The sequence below is a fragment of the Lissotriton vulgaris genome, chromosome 2_1, assembly GCF_964263255.1.
Source record: "Lissotriton vulgaris chromosome 2_1, aLisVul1.2, whole genome shotgun sequence".
NCBI classification, from domain to species: domain Eukaryota; kingdom Metazoa; phylum Chordata; class Amphibia; order Caudata; family Salamandridae; genus Lissotriton; species Lissotriton vulgaris.
The window spans coordinates 1,401,443,704-1,401,456,563 of NC_141687.1; the positions used below are offsets into that span (position 1 = coordinate 1,401,443,704).

Sequence of the window (12,860 nt, forward strand, 5' to 3'; positions counted from 1 at the left end):
CCTAACCATCTACTAAGACTCAAAAAAGATTTCCTTATTTTTTATATAGGCCTTAATACCAACCTCCTGTGATTGGCCTAGGACTAAAATATTAACTGCTTCCCGGTCTCCTGGACGTTTCTCAAGATATATCAGCCTGGTCAGATGCCTAATACCAAGCCCACACAATATCCATTCCATGGACAGTGTATCATCGTCAGTCTTTCGCAAGGCTTTTGCATCCTAAATACAGTGGTAAATAGCTTTTCCAACAACATGAAATTAGGGCTGCTTCCTGTCCCTCCATTATCGTTATGATACTATTGCAATTGCAATCATTGTGATGTCCCACCCAAAACCCGTCAGAGGTGGCTCCAGCTGCATCAAGTGCTTTGCAAACACAATAAAGTAATTTATATTCAAAACTAGTGTACAAAGTATGTTATACATCCGAATGGTATGCAAAAAACATTGTCTAAAGTGGGTTGCTGTATATAAAGTATGTATTTATTCAAAACTAGTTAAGAGTCTAATGGATGTTATGCTGTTGGCACTTGTATAGCTCACATCCGCCTTTTGCGTGGAATTATAACATTTTCAGCAGTCTAAAGACGTTCTACTTGATTTGGGGTTATACCATTGACCAACAACTCTATTAATGCTCATGGTAGTGCCATGGTACTGTGTTCTGGTCGTGTTCTAGATTATATGGCTATATTGTACTCACTGAGATGTAAAAGTATGATGATGGTGTATAAGGGTAACAGCATATTGTCTTACAAACTGCTTTCTCTATAAGAGATTAGATGAACCAACATATTCATCAAAATAAGGTTTAGTCAAGCATTAAGACATTGAAAACAGCTCATACGTGGTGAACATACTAGCCTAAACTGGTGTTGAATAAAGCCCATAAATTTAGATTTGCTTCCATCACTCCTGTGAAAATAAAGCAACACTAGTTTCAAGTGATCAAATTCACTACTTTTATCAATTCTGGTTTATTGGCACAATTATAACAAAAACGCAACACATAAAATAACACATAAATCAGCACAGCATAATAAAAAATTCGGTTTTCCATAGTCATTCAGTTCGGACACTGTTTTCCACGTAGTGTAAGACTTAGGGGGTCATTAGGATGGCGGACGGAAGTGCCTCCGCATACCCTGAGTATGCGGAACAGGCCTATTTTCCGTGCGCCCGTCGCGGACACTCCGTCCGCCAAATCAGGATACAAAATACGTGGCAAAATCCGTCCGCGGCGGTAGAACAAGGTCCGCCGCACCACCACACCCAACTACGCGGCAGACGTAACCGTACCAGAGACTCCGCCGTACGGACTGACGACTAGGACCGTCCTCCAAATCAAGATGGCGGAAAACACACATAAAAGCGCTGCGGATAAACAACCTGCCTGAACACGGCGGATGCTCCACAGCGACCATACCCACCACGAGCCGCACGCCGACATGGACCCCGCACTACAGGCTTACCCGATACTCTACGCGATCCAGTACGTCCTCGTCTTGGCCCACCATCGACGACGACGCAGGTAGGCACCTAAGCATTCGCTGGCTGGAGAGGAGTACCGGCAAGGGCGGTGACGTCGGGAGGGGGGAGGGACATGTCCCAAAATGCACAAATGCCTGTGTACGGCAACGCCTCCAAGGGCCGTGACCCAGGTAGGGGAGAGTGACACGTAGCACAACCAGGGCTCAAGTCGGGGTACCACGCGGGTGGACGGCGTCCCCCCACTAATTTAACAGGGAGCATGATAACTATAAACTGCAACTGAGTGGAAGCCACCTTTTGTGTCGTCACTTCCTGTCGTGATTTCAGCGTCACCCCACTTCTTGTTGCAGGACTTGGGTCCTGAGCAGAACCCACCGCCCCCAAGAAAATAGCAATCCACACCAGCATCACACACGCAAGAATGACTCTGACAAAGCACGACACATGAATCGCAAGTTTTATTTACGCAGATTCGGAGCAAAGTCACAGTCAAGGATGGAGCATGGCCATAGTGGACACCAGAGCAGGTACATCAGAGGCAGTACATCAGTATGAGAACAGCAACAGGGCAGCAACAGGGCAGTGTGGGCACCAGAGCAGGTACATCAGATGCAGTACATGAGAGGGCACAATGCAGTATCAGAACAGCAACAGGGCAGTGTGGGCACCAGAGCAGGTACATCAGATGCAGTACATCAGTATCAGAACAGCAACAGGGCAGCAACAGGGCAGTGTGGGCACCAGAGCAGGTACATCAGATGCAGTACATCAGTATCAGAACAGCAACAGGGCAGCAACAGGGCAGTGTGGACACCAGAGCAGGTACATCAGATGCAGTACATGAGAGGGCACAATGCAGTATCAGAACAGCAACAGGGCAGCAACAGGGCAGTGTGGGCACCAGAGCAGGTACATCAGAGGCAGTACATCAGTATGAGAACAGCAACAGGGCAGTGTGGACACCAGAGCAGGTACATCAGAGGCAGTACATCAGTATCAGAACAGCAACAGGGCAGCAACAGGGCAGTGTGGACACCAGAGCAGGTACATCAGATGCAGTACATGAGAGGGCACAATGCAGTATCAGAACAGCAACAGGGCAGTGTGGGCACCAGAGCAGGTACATCAGAGCCAGTACATGAGAGGGGCCAAGTGCTCCAACAGTCCACAGCACTGAAAACGTCCATCAGAGGCAGCACATGAGAGGGGCCAAGTGCTCCAACAGTCCATAGCACTGAAAACGTCCATCAGAGGCAGCACATGAGAGGGGCCAAGTGCTCCAACAGTCCATAGCACTGAAAACGTCCATCACAGGCAGCACATGAGAGGGCACAATGCAGTATCAGAACAGCAACAGGGCAGTGTGGACACCAGAGCAGGTACATCAGAGGCAGCACATGAGAGGGCACAATGCAGTATCAGAACAGCAACAGGGCAGTGTGGACACCAGAGCAGGTACATCAGAGGCAGCACATGAGAGGGCACAATGCAGTATCAGAACAGCAACAGGGCAGTGTGGGCACCAGAGCAGGTACATCAGATGCAGTACATCAGTATGAGAACAGCAACAGGGCAGCAACAGGGCAGTGTGGGCACCAGAGCAGGTACATCAGAGGCAGTACATCAGTATGAGAACAGCAACAGGGCAGCAACAGGGCAGTGTGGGCACCAGAGCAGGTACATCAGAGGCAGTACATCAGTATGAGAACAGCAACAGGGCAGCAACAGGGCAGTGTGGGCACCAGAGCAGGTACATCAGATGCAGTACATGAGAGGGCACAATGCAGTATCAGAACAGCAACAGGGCAGCAACAGGGCAGTGTGGGCACCAGAGCAGGTACATCAGAGGCAGCACATGAGAGGGCACAATGCAGTATCAGAACAGCAACAGGGCAGTGTGGGCACCAGAGCAGGTACATCAGATGCAGTACATCAGTATGAGAACAGCAACAGGGCAGCAACAGGGCAGTGTGGGCACCAGAGCAGGTACATCAGAGGCAGTACATCAGTATGAGAACAGCAACAGGGCAGCAACAGGGCAGTGTGGGCACCAGAGCAGGTACATCAGAGGCAGTACATCAGTATGAGAACAGCAACAGGGCAGCAACAGGGCAGTGTGGACACCAGAGCAGGTACATCAGATGCAGTACATGAGAGGGCACAATGCAGTATCAGAACAGCAACAGGGCAGTGTGGGCACCAGAGCAGGTACATCAGAGCCAGTACATGAGAGGGCACAATGCAGTATCAGAACAGCAACAGGGCAGTGTGGGCACCAGAGCAGGTACATCAGAGGGCACAGTACAGCAACTTACAGCACACTATCAGGTGGATTGCGTGAAGTACCTGCATCGGACACACTGGCAGCACCAGAAACCGGAGTGTGACACACAGCCACAGATGTAGTGACTGACACGTGAGCCACAGACCCAGATACACTCCCAGCACCTGATACAGGAGTGTGACACACCGACACAGCCCGAGTTACTGACACATGGCCCACAGACCCAGATGCACTGCCAGCACCTGATACAGGAGTGTGACACACCGACACAGCCCGAGTTACTGACACATGGCCCATAGACCCAGATGCACTGCCAGTACCTGATACAGGAGTGTGACACACCGACACAGCCCGAGTTACTGACACATGGCCCATAGACCCAGATACACTGCCAGCACCTGATACAGGAGTGTGACACACCGACACAGCCCGAGTTACTGACACATGGCCCATAGACCCAGATACACTCCCAGCACCTGATACAGGAGTGTGACACACCGACACAGCCCGAGTGACTGACACATGGCCCATGGACCCAGATACACTGGCAGCACCTGATACAGGATATGTCTCGACGGATACCCTGCCACTAACAGACACATGCGAGTCAACTGCACCAGCGCCACTGTGACCACTGAAATGATGAGCCACAGGGCTGTATGGTCCAGGAGGCAGGGTGGCCCTGGGAGCGGGGGATAGTTGCAATTGGCCGATATCGGATTGGGCATGTGTCAATGCTGTGTGTCTACGCTTCTTCTGGACATGTGCCTGCACCCTGGACAGGACAGGACTCACAAGTCGACCGGACTGAGAAGCAATTTCACCCACCATGGGAGGTGCATGTGCTGGGGGGGGAATGGTCTCTGGGGACGTGCTGGAGCCTGCTTGTCGTTTGCTGTGTGGCTGCCTTGTGGCCTCTGCAACATGTGTCATGGGGGATGCCACGACAGGGTCCACCTGCATCCGTCCCTGACGGGCCATGATGGGAGTGGATGTAAGGGGTGACTCCACTGCTGAGTCTTCTGTATTCCGTTTGCCAGAAAACAGCTGTCTCAGAGCAACTATGGGTGATGTATGCCTGTCCCTGACAGCGCCACTGTGCATGGGCGAGTCCTTGGGCCTTGGATGTTCCATTTCCGTAGGAGTACTGTACTCTGCGGACTTGCCCTGTTCCCTGGATGGTGCCCTCTTCCAGGCAGCAGACTTGTCGTCTGTGGTGTACATATCAGCTGGACCCCCCTTCTGCCCGTGTGTGTCCCTGCCCCTGGGACTGTCCGTGCTCCTCTTAGGTGCGTTTGTCATGTGACTATTCTTGTCCCTGCCCTTGGGAGTGCCTACATCCTTCCTGCTGTCCCTGCCCTTGGGAGTGGCACCTTCCTTCCTAGTGTCCCTGCCCTTGGGAGTGGCTCCTTCCTTCGTAGTCTCCCTGCCCTTGGGAGTGGCAGCTTCCTTCGTAGTCTCCCTGCCCTTGGGAGTGCCTACATCCTTCCTGCTGTCCCGGCCCTTGGGAGTGGCACCTTCCTTCCTGCTGTCCCTGCCCTTGGGAGTGGCACCTTCCTTCCTAGTGTCCCTGCCCTTGGGAGTGGCTCCTTCCTTCGTAGTCTCCCTGCCCTTGGGAGTGGCAGCTTCCTTCGTAGTCTCCCTGCCCTTGGGAGTGCCTACATCCTTCCTGCTGTCCCTGCCCTTGGGAGTGGCACCTTCCTTCCTAGTGTCCCTGCCCTTGGGAGTGGCACCTTCCTTCCTAGTGTCCCTGCCCTTGGGAGTGGCAGCTTCCTTCCTGCTGTCCCTGCCCTTGGGAGTGGCACCTCCCTTCCTAGTGTCCCTGGCACTGGGAGTATGCGAGCCCTCAAGAGATGTATTAGTCTTCTCACTGTCCTCGTACAGGGTAGTGTCAATGGAAGCGGGAGTGAGTCTTGGCCTGGTAGTACCTTGTGTGTGGGATGGCTGTGCAGCATGTGTAGCCATTACACCAAACCCCTCTTTTGCCTCACGTGTGTGTACTCCACTATATCTGACGTTGTCCTTGTGAACAGAGTTACCTGACCTAGGGGATGGGGTCTGAGGCCTACGTGCCTTGACGTGCTGGCTGACGCTGCTTCTAGTGCAATAACCTGTATTAGAGTCCAGATCAGAAAATTCACTCCCCCCTGACACATCCAGAGTTGTAGATGGTGGAACAGAAGTACCACCCAGTCCATGCGACTGTGCAATGGCAGACGACACACTGTTAGACAATGACTGCAGTGTCCTGTGTACACCAGCCAGATCACCATGCATACCTTCCATGAATGCCACCACCTGCCCCAACTTCCTATCGTGGTCTTGGAATGCATTAATCATATTGGTCTGGCCCACACACAGCTGTCGCAGCAGATCAACAGCCTCTGCACAGAGAGAATTTTGGGTCACCGAGGCTGGGGCAGCGGTGCCGACACCGAACGCCACTCTTCTCCCCCTACTCCTGCGGGCACGAACAGTACATGGTGCAGTTGCCGGCAGGGTGGGCCCTGTGTGCTGTGTCCCGACCGAAGGTGCTGGTTGCCCACTCCCAGTCTGTGACAACAGTGCTGACTCACCAACACTGTCGGAAGATGATGACGATGTTGTCTCCACATGCGAGTCCTCCGGGACGGTTCTGTCCCCCTCTCCGCCGCTGCCCCCTTCGGTGTCAGTCTGCGTGTGCGCCACGTCTGATCCGGATGCATTGCCTTCTGTAATCTCCGCCGTCTGTGGCTGAGTGCCCTCTGCCAAAGCTGAAAAGCACAGGAAATGGGTGTAAGTAATGGGCACACACACGTACAGTACTGCTGCGGAATCCATTAAGCCACTGATGACACTGTCCATCGATCCCCCAACCTGCACACAGCCCACCCCAAGCAGTCATCCTCACAGGAATTCTGTGGCGTTGGCCGTAATACATGTACAGCATGCACACTGGGCATGAGGAACTACATCAGCACACAAGTGTTGCCAAGGGGTGACGGAGCACTACAGCATGTGCATGACAACTGAACAGCTTAGCAGGTGGCGTCTCAACATTCCGCATGTGCAAGTGAAAAGTTAACTGTGGCAATGTCACCAACATGCCATTGGTAATAGACTCACGATAGACGGAAGACCCTGATGTGTGTGGGCAACCATACATGCATTGCACTCACAAGCAACATACACTGACAGTACGCTTACCGCCACGTTGCTGTTCATCCACACGCAACCGCTCGGACAGGTCAGGATGCGTCACAGCTATGATACGGTGCATGAGAGGGGTCATTGAGCGTCGGGCCAGACGTGCCGTCCGTGGAATCAGCCCTAGTGTCACTTCCGCTACATTCTTGCTCAGTCTGGAAATGTCGTCCCAGCGTTTGTGGCAGTGTGTATGTCGTCTATTGGACACCCCCGCTGCTCGTACTTCACGTGCAATGCTCCTCCACACGTCCTTGCGAAGGTGCAGCTTTACCTACCATGATGGGAGACAAAAGGGTGGAAGTCAGGGGACAGTTGGCCAGTCACACAGATAGGAGCAACACATTACTCTCAGCAGCCATGCACATATCGATACTTTAGTTGTTCTCACATCACACCGCCAACTTTCCCAGAGACCAGGTGCCATATCACACCTCATGCACCACAACTCATCCCCCACGACACTTACCGCCTGTCCGGGTGCGCCGTACAGGCGTCCGTAGTTGCGTAGCACAGCCTCCACCAGGACATCCAGCTCCGCGGCGGTGAAGGGACGAGACCGGACCTCTTTGACTCCCGACATGGCAAGGTCACGGAGTATGGCACTAGAGCGGCAGTCGGTGGTCAGCTCCGCAGCAGCAGGTGGAGGTGATGGTCACAGGCAGCAGTCGGTGGTCAGCTCCGCAGCAGCAGGTGGAGGTGATGGTCACAGGCAGCAGTCGGTGGTCAGCTCCGCAGCAGCAGGTGGAGGTGATGGTCACAGGCAGCAGTCGGTGGTCAGCTCCGCAGCAGCAGGTGGAGGTGATGGTCACAGGCAGCAGTCGGTGGTCAGCTCCGCAGCAGCAGGTGGAGGTGATGGTCACAGGCAGCAGTCGGTGGTCAGCTCCGCAGCAGCAGGTGGAGGTGATGGTCACAGGCAGCAGTCGGTGGTCATCGTAGAAAGTTTGCTATTGCACATCACACATATATAGGGCCCAGTGGCCATGTCAGTGGCATACGGCGCCAGCCATTGGTCCGCCGTGAGAGCGTGTTTGGAATTGGGCCAATGATTGGCCCTGGTGTTGCGGTGAACACCATACGGTACTTGCAATTGGCCATCCGTGGCCCATGTCCACACCTCCCATTGGCTGCACTTGCACAGACCGTCACGCTCACACACCGGCAACTGCACGTGCTAGAGACCGGGACGGATGCATCATTTGCAACAAAGTTGTAAGAGTGGCGCCACCATGGCGGGGCACGTATTCGGCGGGGGAGGTGGAGGCCAATACAGCCATAAGCTGATGTCCATGCACATGCCAGTTCATGACCCCCTTACAGTGACATTGCATCAGGCAGCCTACACCGGCCGGCCCAGCTCTACCCACTACCGCCGTGCCAGGCCCAGCCCATGACCGCCGTTGCGGCCGTGCCAACTACCGCCGCTTCAGGCCCCCTCCACTACCGCCGTGCCAGACCTAGCCCATGACCGCCGTTGCGGCCGTGCCAACTACCGCCGCTTCAGGCCCCCTCCACTACCGCCGTGCCAGACCTAGCCCATGACCGCCGTTGCGGCCGTGCCAACTACCGCCGCTTCTGGCCCCCTCCACTACCGCCGTGCCAGACCTAGCCCATGACCGCCGTTGCGGCCGTGCCAACTTCCGCCGCTTCAGGCCCCCTCCACTACCGCCGTGCCAGACCTAGCCCATGACCGCCGTTGCGGCCGTGCCAACTTCCGCCGCTTCAGGCCCCCTCCACTACCGCCGTGCCCTGGCAGCCCTGGCACGGCGGTCATGGGCTAGGTCTGGCACGGCGGTAGTGGAGGGGGCCAGAAGCGGCGGTAGTTGGCACGGCCGCAACGGCGGTCATGGGCTAGGTCTGGCACGGCGGTAGTGGAGGGGGCCAGAAGCGGCGGTAGTTGGCACGGCCGCAACGGCGGTCATGGGCTAGGTCTGGCACGGCGGTAGTGGAGGGGGCCAGAAGCGGCGGTAGTTGGCACGGCCGCAACGGCGGTCATGGGCTAGGTCTGGCACGGCGGTAGTGGAGGGGGCCAGAAGCGGCGGTAGTTGGCACGGCCGCAACGGCGGTCATGGGCTAGGTCTGGCACGGCGGTAGTGGAGGGGGCCAGAAGCGGCGGTAGTTGGCACGGCCGCAACGGCGGTCATGGGCTGGGCCTGGCACGGCGGTAGTGGGTAGAGCTGGGCCGGCCGGTGTAGGCTGCCTGATGCAATGACACTGTAAGGGGGTCATGAACTGGCATGTGCATGGACATCAGCTTATGGCTGTATTGGCCTCCACCTCCCCCGCCGAATACGTGCCCCGCCATGGTGGCGCCACTCTTACAACTTTGTTGCAAATGATGCATCCGTCCCGGTCTCTAGCACGTGCAGACAATTGGAATGTTGAACGCGGGCCGCGTATGGCAGACGTCAACAGCGGAAGCAGTGCACCGCCATGGCGGCGTCAATGAGTGCATGTCAGCTGACGATGCACGATGCACTATGTTTAATTGTCTGCAGCTGCATGATGAGGGTTGTGTGCGTGATTGCGTGATTCCACACTTCATGCTCTATCCCATGGTTTCAATACCATGCCCATCGGTGTGCCACTAATGACCGTCACTTTTGGGTCATGTCACATGCCTTGTTGGCAGTGATGTTGAGGTGCAACAGAGTGCATTGGACATGTTGCAACACATCATGTAGCTGGTGGGTGCACATTGCTACGTCAATCCATGTTGTTGTGACAATCAGAGGTGTCACACAGGCAAATCGTACACTGACAATTACATGTTGGATAGAGTGCGGTGACATGTCAGTGAGTTGCACAGACATGCGTTGTATGTGAATTGACTTCCATTCCATTTACTCCCACACAGGAGGGCTCAAAATGTCCATCGCCCATATACTGTGCTGGAGGACATGGTGGACGAGGAGGTGGTCCGGAAATTCAGGCTTGATCGACGTCGATTGCTGGAGCTAGTGAACAAGTTGTCTCCTCACCTGCAGCCGCGGAGAACTTATCCAGGCTCAATTTCACCCACCCAAAAGGTGATGGCGGCACTCCATTTTTTTGCAACAGGCACATTCCAGTACACTATAGGACATGCCGGGGGAATGTCACAGGCCATGTTCAGCACGGTACTCAAGGATGTGCTAACAGCCATGATGCTGTACAAGCATGAGTACATACATTTTCCACAGGCGGCAGAGTTGGCAGCGGTCAAGGCAGACTTTTATGCACTGGGTCGCATTCCACACGTTGTGGGTTCAATTGATGGCACGCATATTGCGATCATCCCGCCACGGGCACGTGAGCAGGTGTTTCGGAATCGGAAGCACTTCCACTCCCTTAACGTGCAGGTGGTGTGCCAGGCCGACAACATTATCTCACATGTGTGTGCAAGATTTCCTGGCTCTGCACATGACGCCCACATCATGCGGAGCAGCATAGTCCCACGACTGATGGCAAATCTGCGTCCGGCACAAGCCTGGCTTGTTGGTGAGTATGCTGTGGTGACTGGAGTGATATCTGGGTGGCTTGGTGTGGCCACATGTTCAGGTACTGATGTCTGTCTCTCTCTCTAATTCCCACATACACAGGCGACTCGGCTTACCCAAACAGGCCTTGGCTTCTGAGTCCAATTCGCAATCCCACCACAGCAGGAGAAATGCGATACAACGATGCCCATGGTAGGACACGTCGAGTGGTGGAACGAACTTTTGGCCTGCTTAAGTCTAGGTTTCGGTGCCTAGATAAGACTGGAGGGGCCCTGCCTTACGCACCTGGCAAAGTATGCAAGATTGTGATGGCCTGCTGCATGCTCCACAACCTGGCTGTGCGAAATAACATTGCACTGATCTTGGACCCAGATGAACAGCAAGTTCCTCGCCCTCCCGACCCAGCCATGTCGACTGATGAGGATAGTGGTGAGGAGGAAGGTGTGGACCAGAGGCGCCAGCTCATAGAACGCTACTTCCCTTGACTGTGAGTGTGCCCCTCTTGTGCTGCTTGTGTATGCCCTGTGTAGGTTTGCTGCTCTGGTGTCATTGTGTTGGGGATCAGCTATGTGTTTTGTTATGTGATGTATGCATGTGTGTGTGTGTCTTCATTTATGAGTACATGCACTTCTCCATGATGTGTGTAGTGTCAGCCATTCGTGTAGTGATGTGTGTGGTTTGTTGTAAGTTGCACTGCAGTGAGTTGGGATGAGTGTGATGCTGTTTACTAACGTCTGTTTGCGGGTTCTATGTTTCCCTAGGTCACTCCGTTGCGGCATGATTCTGTACCTGTTGGATCCCTGAACCTGGTTACGTCTGTTTCTGATGCAATCATGTGAATAAACATGGAGGCAACACATCATTGAGTGAGTAAGTGGTATTTATTTACAGATTGTGCATAGGGGTAGGTGCATATTTACAAAGGAGTGAAGGGGTGGGGGAGTGACTGTCCAAGGTAATGGTGGATGAAATGGCCGTGCAGACACCACATAGGGTGGTGTGTGCCTACTGCAGCAGGCCTGTGGGAGGTGGGACCGGATACTTTCCAGGTAGGATCGGAGGCTCACGTACTCCAAAGAGTCACTGTCGGCTCTTCTTGGAGCGTGTGCCATGTGCTCCAACACTGCTCTCGGCGACTTCGTTCCTCGGACGGCCCCTCCGTCTTTGTGCCGGGACGGGGTCAGCTAGGGGCGCAGGCTGATCCTGTACCACATCCGCCGCCAGGGGCGCAGTCGGCGGTGGCGGTGTTGTGGCCGGTGCCGATGTTTGAGGGGGGGAGGAGGGGGTGGTGTTGGCGGATGCCCTGGCGCTGAAGATGTCGACCAGTTGGCCAAGCCGCCTCTCGATGGCCCCCAACATGGCGGTGTTATCCACAAAGTCCTGGTGGGCCCGGTCTGCATGTTCCTGGCTACGTGCATAGCCCGCCTCCACCCGGACTAGTGCTTCATGGCACTGTTGCACAGCAATCAGTGTTGTGTCATCTGCCCTTCTTTCCGCCCTGCTCCTGCCTGCAGGATCTGCCCTTGCAGTGGTGGGTTGCCTGACTGTCTCCCGGCGTGGCTGGGATGGCGCAGGCCCAGCGTTGGCGGCGGGGTTGGGCAGGGTGGCAGGGGCAGAAGTGGTGGTAGTAGTGGTGGTGGTCGAGGTGGTGCTGGAGGCAGCTGTGCAGGTCCGAGTCGCCGGTGTCGTTGTGATGCCAGTGCCCGTTGTTGTAGTTGCAGGTGTGACCTGCGTGGCAGAGGTCCCTGGCTGGGTGCTTGGTCCGGCACCATCCTCTGCCCCGGAGTTGGCTGCACTATCGTCCCATGAGTGCTCGGAGTTTGGGGATGCTGGAGGCCTGGTGTCAATGGCGGAAGTCAGATTAGGATCCCCTGCAAAAGAATAATGTGATGATGAGTAATGTTGCCTATACGTGTACATGTATTTATGGTTGACATTCAGTCGGCATTGGCACACACCCCACCCACCACCACCACCCTCTCTATGGACATGGGGGCCTGTTGGAAGTTGTAGTTCCGACCCCTCACACACCCCACCCACCACCACCACCCTCTCTATGGACATGGGGGCCTGTTGGAAGTAGGACTAGTGACCCCTCACACACCCCACCCACCACCACCACCCTCTCTATGGACATGGGGGCCTGTTGGAAGTAGGACTAGTGACCCCTCACACACCCCACCCACCACCACCACCCTCTCTATGGACATGGGGGCCTGTTGGAAGTTGTAGTTCCGACCCCTCACACACCCCACCCACCACCACCACCCTCTCTATGGACATGGGGGCCTGTTGGAAGTAGGACTAGTGACCCCTCACACACCCCACCCACCACCACCACCCTCTCTATGGACATGGGGGCCTGTTGGAAGTTGTAGTTCAGACCCCTCACACACCCCACCCACCACCACCACCCTCTC

At 55.0% G+C, this 12,860-nt stretch overlaps 1 protein-coding gene across 1 annotated transcript in view; it reads right to left on the reverse strand.

Moving 5' to 3' along the window:
• Nucleotides 1-951: 951 nt before the first annotated feature.
• Nucleotides 952-12,860, reverse strand: part of SC5D (sterol-C5-desaturase) — a 53,376-nt gene continuing 41,467 nt past the window's right edge. Inside the window, exon 6 of the mRNA XM_086957166.1 lies at nt 952-1,103. The gene's annotated coding sequence lies outside the window, so the exon portion shown is untranslated. The remainder of the gene's footprint in view (nt 1,104-12,860) is intronic.